We start from the raw sequence: 11,294 nt of genomic DNA, 5'->3' as shown, positions 1-11,294 counted from the left end.
TAAGTTATGAAAAGTGTTTTGTGAAGATTTAGAGACTTCTTATTTCTTCAGAGCACTCGTAAATCAGTTTGAAATCAGTCTAAAGAACGAGGTACACATTATAATTATGGACTACTGATGTATCCACAAACAATTAGACATAAATTTTAAGATTGCAAGTTAAGTCAATGTTAAATTATGTCTTTGTCAAAGAAGTTAAAGAATATTGGTTCCAAATTAGATGCAGCAGAACACCAGTTCTGGTATTAAATCTCTTCTACCCATATAAGGCTTTGACTTCTTTGTCATTTGAAATTATCCTAATAGAAAAAAAGATTTTACATTATGACGCTATTTCATAAGAGTGAATGGCTTTGCAAAAGTCAAAACAAATGATTTACTTTTTATTCTTAATCGACGAATTAACTACAACACATTATTTAAGTTTGACCCCGGAGATACGCTTAGAATTTCATAAAAATACCTACCAACAATTTTCATAAAAAATTAGCAAAAAATATAACATTTAGACGGCCTGTAACTGGTAACGTTATGAAGATCGTTCAACTCAGGAAAAAATGAAACCAGTACAGGTTCATTACATATTCTAAGAGTTCTTCAGTGGTGAATATTGGTTGAAGTAGTAGTTAAAGAAACCGTTTTTTCAACACTAAAACCCATACAAAAATAAACTACTGAATTTGTTAAATCTTGCTAATTGTTTCATTGTACAAAGATGTCTAGTAGCTTATAAAGACAATAATTAAAATAAATAAGCATAAATACAACAAATAAGTAATAATATTAAGAAATTAATAATAATTTTTTAAGCCGAAAAATTGGGTAACATACACATTTAGCACATTTGCAATCGGTTCCTGAAGTGGGACCATAAGTAGATCGTCTGATAATAAGAACATGATACGGGGTACTTAAGGAGTAATAAGTAAATCCATAACAAAAGTTATCAGTAAGCAATGTTCTTAAACTTCAATAGTAAAAATATATATTTGCCTTCACTTCATAGTCAATAAAACAAACAATAAACAAATAACCTGTAAGTAAATAATCAGTAAAAAAAAAAAATAAATAATCTAGTGATAGCGAGTCGATAACCACATAACAATGTAGCAATTGTCAAGAACAATAAATCTTGTAGCTATTAACAAACAAGCTGATGTAGACACCACAGGATTCCTTGTCAGCCTGTTAAATTACATGTACACAATTTTAAAATGAAAAGTACATAAAATTTTATTTCATTAATTACTTCGGATATTTTTTATAATTTTTTTAAAAATTGTTATTATTGAATTATTATTCATCGTAAACATTTTTTTAGCCGAGGTTAATAATTATTAATATATCAATACATTTCAATTAAAAAAAAAAGTTAAAAAAGGAGATGAAGTCTGATTCGAACCGATGTGCCTTCCCTTGTAAGATCCAAATATTTCAATAATTAAAATTTTATTTGGCTATAATTCTAGAACCAATGAAAATAAGTACTACTTAAGATATATTGCTGAAAAGCTCTCAATAAGGCCTTATTATTGCGATTAAGAAAAAGTTCAAAATCCAGCCTTTTTTGGATTATGGGCTTTTTTAGTCACTTTTGGTTCAGCCGATTGCAATAAAAATGGGAGGTGCAAAACTAGATGTTACAACCAACAGTTCTAAATCCAAATTTTCAAATGTTCCTTGTACTTCGTAAAAGGAAGTAAAACGTAAACTAGTAAACAAGAATATATCACTAAATTTGACGATAATAACTGTAAATTGTCATTCATTAGAATCTAAGTTAAGTACATGGAGACGTTACAACCTTCGCAAGTCTCCGCTGTTATGAAACAGATAGATCAGAAGGTGGTTGATATTATTTTCTAGATATTGTTGCTATTTAACACTATACTTTCTCACAACCTCATGAACTGTCGGAAGCTCCAGATATTTGTGAATCTCATCATTCCGTGTGAACCACGGTGCCTCCGCAATTGTCCTCGTTCCCTGTTTTGGAAACGTACTATAACTTGTCATCTCCCACAACTCCACACCATAAGTCTAGACTGGTGTAGGATAGATTTGCAAATCATAAATTATTGGACAATATGCAGTGTAAGTTTTTCCGCAGCAGCCAATGCAGTTTCTTAAACTTTGCGTTCAGTTGTTTCTTTTCACCCTCACGTGATACTTCAAGATGAAACGCCGATCTAGGTGCAATCTCTTATTAATGACCAAGCATGATGTGTATTTATACCCAGTTTTAATAACCAACTCAACTATAGCTATTTTTTAAATCTGTTTTATTCATGAAAACTATCGATTTTTACTTATAGTTTGACATAAAAAAGCGTGTTAAACGAAATTTTATATATATTTTTTTAATTATTTTATTTTTGCGTATTCAAAGGTGTATTTTATTTATCATCAATTATGTATATATATATTTCTATTTTATTACATATAATAATATTACAAAAAAATTTGTTTTAAAATATTTGACGATGTTTTATTTGTAAAAAGGTAAAAAGATAAATGTATATATTCAGCGAAAACATATACGTGATATGTGAGTTGGATTGGGGATGAAGTGAAATGCATAGAGGTCGGAGTGCTTTGCTGTATAGCAGCAGCGGTGGTACTAAACTTTGTCGATCAGGGTGCTGCTCTCACAGTTCGTCTGATACGTGCGTTCTTACTCATTACCACCATAAAACCAACACAGATCCTCAACGCCAAAGCTAAGCACGCTCCCTAGATATTTACTAAACTTGCTTTTGCTGCAACTGTGTATGTATTTAGAGTTTGTATTACTGTGCTGTCTTTATTTTAAACACAAACTATCTTTTACAGTTCTTCACAGTACTTAACTATTATAGCTTTAACAGCTCTAATTACGTCTGTTTAAGAAAAAGGATTCTTATTTACAACTCTGAATATTTTATTTCAAAGCTTGTTTGATGTAGTTTTAATAAAACATGTAACATGAAAATATAATGTTTTAACTTTAAATTAAATTTTATTTTTTTCTATTTATTTTATTTTGCAATATTTTTCTAAACATGTAGGACACGCTTCAATTTGTACGTTATAAATAAAAATTCATCTTAAATCTGAAAATACAAAAATTGTTTGATTCAATGGAATCAATTGTTTGATTCAATGGAATCAATTGTTTGATTCAATGGAATCAAACAATTTGATTGTTTGATATGTAATGACAGCCATTACAAAGAACGTAGTCAAAATTAAGAACTTCTCAGTTACATACAGATTTGATTTTGTACAAAAATAATAGGGACTCTTGGAGAGCTGCATCAAACCAGTCAAATGACTGAAGACAAAAAAAAAAAAAAAATAATAGAGTACAAATAATTTTTTAAAGGTTTATCTTCTTATGTTTCTTATAATTATTTTTTTTTTAAATTGGAAGTATTTTTTTACAACTACCGTTATTTAAATGAAAGTAAAAATGGAATTTAAAAAAATATAATTAACCTTTTAAGTAGAGAGCTGAATAATGTTTTTTTCTGCTGTAGAACAATTACAATCGGTTTCTCATGATAAACCCATAAGTAAATAATATGTTAAAAATTTTTCATCCCTTGAAAACACCCTATGAAAACAAACAAAGAAGATTAAAACAACATAAACGTCCATGTTCATAAAAAACCTTTTAGTACCGATAAATACTCTCAAAAGCACTATTATCACGGGATTCTATTACTTGTCCAATCTATGGACTACATGTGAACAACACATTCATTTCACGCCCGATTTATTTGATGAAATAAAATTTAAACACTGGTAGATAAACGAACGAATCAAAACAGCGTTAAAACAGTAACGGCATTACAACATAATTAGCGTTAAAACAATAGTAAACAAAAATTGTTAAAAAAATAGTAACAAGAAATAGAACTGCAATAAAAGCACAAAAAACGGTAAAATGAGTGAGTATCTTCTCTACGACCATCACTTAGATCCAGCACATGAACCCTTTTGGCTAGCAAATTCAAAGAAAGGTGACTTACATGTATATTTAGTTTAGACATATATTTAGAACTGAAACAGGCAAGCTCATCCCGAACATACGGGATCCCCTGGTAATCATGTATTTTAAAAATTCGTGACGGTCAGGTGGTTGGGTCACTATCCTCATTATCTAAATAAAAGAACTCAAAAATAGTACATAAAATATATTTTTTAAATGTTGTTATTTTTTAAGTCGGTGTCAAATTTAGTGATATTTTGTTTCTGATAACCGCTTTTAAATTGGGGTCAACTTTAAAATGTCAAAGTTTAAAGAAGATTAAGAACCATAATTATTTAATAAAAAATAAATAAATGTAGCGATTCATTCGTGTTCGACTCTTGGCGTTTCTATCGGCGTGGATGTTTTTGCCATTAGAATTTTCCTGGCAGGTTTTACGGGTAGTTTGCCTTCCCAATGTGGTTATGTGAATTCCAACCACCAAAGAACACTCGTATCCGCAGTCTGGTATTCAAATTGATATAAAAGTAACTGCCTTCACAAGGACTCGAACCTTAGAACTGTCGACTTCGAAAATCAGCTGGTTTTGCGATGACTCCTTTTAATTTTATTTAATTTTTTGTTATCTAAATTAAAATCTTATTGTTTTCCAAACATTTTTATATGGATGGTTGGATTTTTGATGTTTAACAAATTTTTTTTGGTATTATTTTTGTTTCCATATAATTGAAGTACAGTAGCATACATTGTTAATATTTAAATCATATAAATTAGTCTACTAAATAAGAGTTCATTTTATAGGCTTCGTTTAAGTAGTCATTATTTATGCATTATCCTAAAAAAAGTATAATACACAAATCCATATGATAAGTACAAATAAAATAAAAAAAACTTATCTTACAATTGAACAATCGTAACTTAATATATTTAGGCAGTTGTACGTAAATAATACTCATTCATACGCTTACCTATGAAAAAAGTAGTAAAGTTATATAATTTTCTATTTATACATCACGAATTTCTTTGAAAGAGATTAATTTTTACATGAGGAAAGCGTATTCTTTCTAAAAGAAAAGGTATTTGACGAGGGACTCAAGATATATCACACAAAAAAAATTATGTTGTAAAATATACTAAGCTCTACAAGTTAAACTGATCATGAAATATTGAAATTATCTTCACCGATTAAGCTTTTACATGTTTCAGAAACATCAATAAAATTTGTAGTAAATAGAACAAAATGGCCTAGTTGTTCATGAATTTTATGTTCACTTTGGTAGAAATATTCATACAAAAATTTGGTTTAAATAAATAGACGTACTTTTAAATTTCAACTTCCATCTACGTCAATATTTTGTATTTCGAAAGAAAATTTTGATTTCTTTTTCGACTTATGAATCATATACAGATGAATTTCAAAAGCCATTATTTTTCTTATAGTCTTAGTCTAAAATTTGCTTTTCCTACTGTTCATTTTTCACCTCGAGCACTAAACTCCATATAAATATCTATAAGCATATCTGAATGTTAGCTTTACACTTCTGATTATTAGTGTTTATATGTTTGAATAAATAAATAGATGGCAGTGATCTTCAATAAAATTTCTTCATTCCTTTTTTTAAATTACTATTATACATCTGAAATTTGTTTCTATATCAAAAAAAAAAAAAAAATGTTTATAATTTTTGTTCAGATTGTTTACTGTTTTCTAGAATGTTCAAATTTTTGCGATGATTTAGTTATTTCTTATGAGATGTTTTAAATTATTCATCAATTTTGTATGTTTTTTCTACAGTACTGGGTATTTATCAGAGGGATTTCATTATGATTCGGAATATTTTTGACGAGAATTTCCAATGTATATCAAATGTTAATGTAATTTGAAGTATCCTAGAATTTTATGTTATATATTCAGATTAGTTTAAGAATTTTTTGATGTATTAGTAATTTGTTTTTATTCATTGCTAAATAATAATTCTTTTTTCTATTATGCATAACGCCAGTTTAGGATTACGCAGATATCACTTCTTTTTAGCTTCTTTTCTCTTCACCCATGCGTTTCTCACTTTTCATTATGGTTTCGTTTTTTCTTACCTGCCCATTTTCTTCCTATTATTTTTTCTGTCCCAAGAACTTTTATATTTTAAATTATCCTTCAGAAGACATCTCTAACACAACCACTCCTCTTCGCTAGCCCTCTTCTTTAAAGCCTAACCTTTGGAGGTCGATTTCCCTCAGGTTCCGGTAATTTTATTTGCTTTTCATGTTCCACAGGATGATAAAAATTTGGTTATTTAATCTGTTTAGGTCTATTCTGATCATATCCTCCCAAAAATTTAACCTTATTTCTCTTATCGCGATTTCTTGGTTTCTCTGATTTTGTTAAATTTCCTGATTAGATTTTAGTCTGTATCCTTCCTCTGTTCCCTTTGTAACATGAATCTTTCTTAGTAAACTTCTCGTAGCGCGTCTGGATGCTACCACCGCCTCCGTTCCTAGCTAAGAGTGGCTTAATCGGAGGTATTCTATTTGCCCTCAAACTGATCACATTCCGCAGTGCTCAGTCCGGCCTCCGGTGAGATGCCACCGGTGCAGATGCCCCGAGGGACAACTACATCAGTAATTTCGACCCAGTCAAGATTGCCTTCAAAGAAGACATCAGACACCTAAACTACCACGCAGCTCTCATGAATTAAGCTCCAAGCCTACACGCGAAAGATCGAATTTCCCGCGCCTATCACTACTAATAAGCCCTAACCATATGTACCTACAGTACAAACAAATGGAACAAGTATGCCACAACACCAAATTCAGCCTAAATTACCACAACGATATATCGTTAAATTAAGCGATTGGAGTGCACCCAGCATAAACTAAAGTTCCAGAAGACTTCAGGTCTGGTCAGTTCGGGAGCTGAGTATAACCTCTAGTCTCCCACTTCAGCTCTAACTTTGAGGACCACTCGGATTAACACTAGGTTGATCGCAACCAACATTTAGCATAATACCCCCATAATAAGTGTACACTCCAATTCGACCAAACGCCATGACAAAGTTATCAATCACACCCAGAAGAGTGAACTCCCATGGGGACGACCTCCATTGAAAGCTAGCTAATCTAACCGCGGCATGGTGCCTAGCACGCCTAACTCTGGCCAATTCATCTGCCTGGGCGGAGCCCTAGTCACCGGAGATCCTAAGCAGGAGAAGGTCCCACAACCGCCAACGCAGGTTAGAGGGGCAGTAAGCTAGTCAAGCAGAACAACAGCGGTAAAAGCCGCAGGGAAAAAACTAGAACTCCACCAGGTCCCACACCATCACAAAGTACGGCAACTCAGTTTAATAAAAAGATTAACGAAGATAAAGGATAGATCCACTCTTGTCCGATGCGTAAGCGACTCAGAATCTTACTACACGAGAAACCCGCAGTCATCACTTGTCTGTTGCCAAAGGAGCAATTTGGCGTCGCAAGAAATTAACCTACAGCCCTCCGCATTGGAGAGGAGATGGATCAGATATCATAGAACAGACAACAAATGACCTGGCGGATCACCCAGCTTGTGGTGGGCGTTGTAGAAAACAACCCCGAGACTCACAAGAACAAATTTCGTAACTCTGCATACAAACACCAAGCTTTAACGAAGGATACTAACTATCCAAGGAACTGAAATAAAATTCTACCGCACGTAAATAACAGCCACAATCCTTACTATTGACCGAAACGTTGCACTCTTTGCACAACCTTTTACAGTTGATGAACGTTGGAGCCTAGGCTTTCTGCGGACAGTCGTCGCGCTTGTGACCTTCCTCGCCTAAATGCGCACAGACCGTAAGTATGCATCATACTTACAGAATTTGGCTCTGTGGCCAAAATGACAGCACTTGAAGCATCTTCGTACATCCACGTACTCCTTAACCGTACAGGACGTTAGATCAACGTACATCCCACTCTCAGACACAAACTTCTTAAATAAACCAGCGCTGAGTTTAAATACGCAGTGATACCGCTGGGAATCACGCTTACCAGTCTTGAAGAGTAGCCTACACTTTTTCCTGAAGTCGACCTCATCTAGTTCGGTATTCTGCTCCCTAATGAGAGACAGAACCTCCTCATCGGATAGCTATCGATCAATTCGTAGACAATGACCGGGGCCTACGCTTTCGCTTCTTTACCTCAGGAGACTCCGAGATTACTTGGACTGTCTCCTTGTCATTCGCAATCACTACCAGACCCTTGCTGGTCTCTTTAATTTCCCTGATCTTGAGTTTTTCCGGTCTCTACGAAGAGTGACCTGGTAATTCTTCTTGAGTTGTCTACTAGTCTTGGTAGACCCCTCAGCCTTTTTACAAAAATAACCTCGGGCTGCTTCGAGACTTGACTAGCCTCACGCTTGTCTTTGACAAGCATCAGCGTATCGCTTCTGCTGTCTCGGAGCAGGCGTCGGGATCTGAACTACCTTGATCTCCGCAAGCCTGGAGGCCAATTTTTCAAAACCATCTGCCAAGGCAGGCAGAACACACTTGTCATGCCGTAAACATGGCAATATTCTGCTCCTCGCTCCCGCGCCGACGCTTCGGGGACCTTCGACAAAGTCTAGAAGGTTGTCTATGCTCTGATGCGCCACAGTCAACATCGCATAAGTACTGCCAGGTTTACCTTGAGCAGCCAGAAAATTTTCGACCAACGGGTCGCGTCTAACTTCCCGTGTGGGAATCCCTTCATATACCTCTGAGAGCTCACTCTCTGAACACGAGGGGATTGGTGAAATTTCCGCTCTCCTCTTCCACACTGGCCTCACTACCAGCTGGTACTCTACCATGGCCAGAGATACCCTAACTTCGCAACCATGGGGTCGAGACATGCTCGCTGTCTTCCATCCTACAAAGAAACTCTGGGCGAACCCACGAATGTGACGACTTTCAGCAGCGAGCCACGGACAGCTGGGGACCTTTTTTATTCCCCTGTCACTCTTTGTACCTCTTGGCCGCTACTGGATTGATTGGGTGCAATACGTAAACGTATGGCACGAAACCACCGATTACGGCCCCCGCTCTGAAAAGAGCGCAAGCAGGATTGGAAAATCCCTTGCTTGTAACAGGGTCTTACGGCCAGGAGTCGTTGCCACCTTTCAGCCGCGATGAGGCGGGTACGCGTCGTATTAACGTAACCCTCTTACCTCCGTGAAAGTAAGAAATAATGAGCCTAAAATGAAGAAGTTCTAACTGTATCGACAGTCTAATAACCAGCGAAGCTTTGATACTACTGGAAGGTACTCACTCGACCAGCAGCTAGAAAATAACTGAAAATAGACCAAAACACAGGAAGTCTGGAGGCACTTAAGGAGACCAGAGTTACACCGAATTTCAGTAGTGATTTTATTCAAGTGAGGTAGATTGAAATTTGAAACTGGGTCGTCCTTTCATGCTAGTCAGCAGTCAGTCTATTGTTCTCTTCGCCATATGATCTCGAGGGAATTATTCTCTAAGTATTTTGCAACACTGGGTCCGAGCTTCAGTGGGTGAGGACTGGAATGCTAAATATGTTCACCGGGACTCACGACTTATAACAACTGGAGGTCGAACTTTAAAGGACTGCACCTTGAAGAAGCATCTCGATGTGATCTTCGGATTACAGCCAACATAATGGTCGTCGGATCTGACTAAGGTCTCGGACCTATTGGATTTTTATATATCATCAGGTATATCATCTGTGTACACTTCTGTAAAATTAGCTACGATTCAACTTCTGATCACTCACCTGTCCTACTTACTATAAGCACAGTGAGTGAGAAAGCATAAATATCCTATCCCATATCACAACAGGAGAGGTTGGGAGTATTACAGGAGCTGGACCGAGTATGAGCTAGTCCGTACGCATTACTCTGATTTGTTCGGCTAGTTAGTTATGATTACTGGTTATTTTTATGGTTGGTTATTACATTATTAATTATGTTATTATTATTATCTTTTTTTTTCTTATATATCCATTAAAGTTTCTAATCGTTTTAGTTCAGTGGTTTTTGTTTGTTTTGAATATGTTTGTGTTTCCGGTATACCATTGATTTTTGCGAAGTATCGAAAAGAAGCATGCAAATTTAAATTGCTTAGCCGTTTACGATATGTTTCTTTTTTAAACAAATTATGGGTGAATTTAAGATTTCGAAGTTCGTTACATAATTTAAAAAAAAAAAAAAGTTCGTTACATAATAATATTACACTTTTTCTTATTGAAATTTTATAAAGATTTTTAAATTTTTAGTTTTAATTATGTCTATCTACTACTACTTTAATAATATATAATACCATAGAATCATTTCATCTATTCAGTTATCTATACTAGTAGTAATTAATAAGAACGTATGAAATACTAAGTAATAATACTACGATTATTACTCAAAGATTTCCAGTGATCAGATCGGTAATCGAAGTCACGCAAACATGAAGTCTAATAACGTAATTTTAAATAAAGTGATGAACTTTACGATAAGGTTTGATAGAAACTGATGGATTGTTTTTCATTAATAAGATCTTGATGTTAGAGATGAAATAAATTCTAGACAGATATATATATATTTTAATTAACTGTTACATTAAATATAGAAAGTTGACTAAAAGAAGAAGTTTATCGAGGTTATAGGAAATTTATTGAAGTAAGACGATACCTACCTTAAGAAAAATATAGGAGGAACGATTCAAGTTTTAAATTTTATTTATTTTAATGTGATTGAATTTGTTTTATACAGGCTATAATCTTTAATTGCTTTTGAATTAAAAGTAAACATTTTGGCAGTACTTTATTGAATACCTGTCTACACACTATTTCTTATCGTTAATTTTAGAAGGAAATATATCTTGTACTCGTAACTCAAAAATACATTAAGATGACGTTTCAAACCTTCTAATATAATGTATTTTAAGTAGAAATGGTTTTTTCCTCTGATATGTTTTTTATGTAAATTATAATTAGTTCTGATATGTAGAATAAAATAAAAAATTTACATAAAAAAAATTAATGTACTCAGATTTACTTAAAAGCAAACAAAAATATTTTTAATAATAAATTACCACAAAAATTTGCAAAATACTTTTCTTATTTATTAAAGAAATGTAATTAATTTTTGATTTTTATTAATTTTTTTATGCAATTAAAATTATTATAATTTCTTAAAATGTTATTTTTACTTAAAAGATACGTTAAAAATAACATGCCATTGATTCCATAAGAGCCACAAAATGTATTTTTTATGATTAAGAATGCAACTTCTTCCTTTTATATATCACAACACTTATAGGTCTCGAGAATTAATAAAATTAAAATCGAT

The sequence above is a fragment of the Lycorma delicatula genome, chromosome 1, assembly GCF_047948215.1.
Source record: "Lycorma delicatula isolate Av1 chromosome 1, ASM4794821v1, whole genome shotgun sequence".
Taxonomy (NCBI): domain Eukaryota; kingdom Metazoa; phylum Arthropoda; class Insecta; order Hemiptera; family Fulgoridae; genus Lycorma; species Lycorma delicatula.
The sequence above is the reverse complement of the archived record's forward strand: the minus strand, read 5'-3'. Positions refer to the sequence as shown.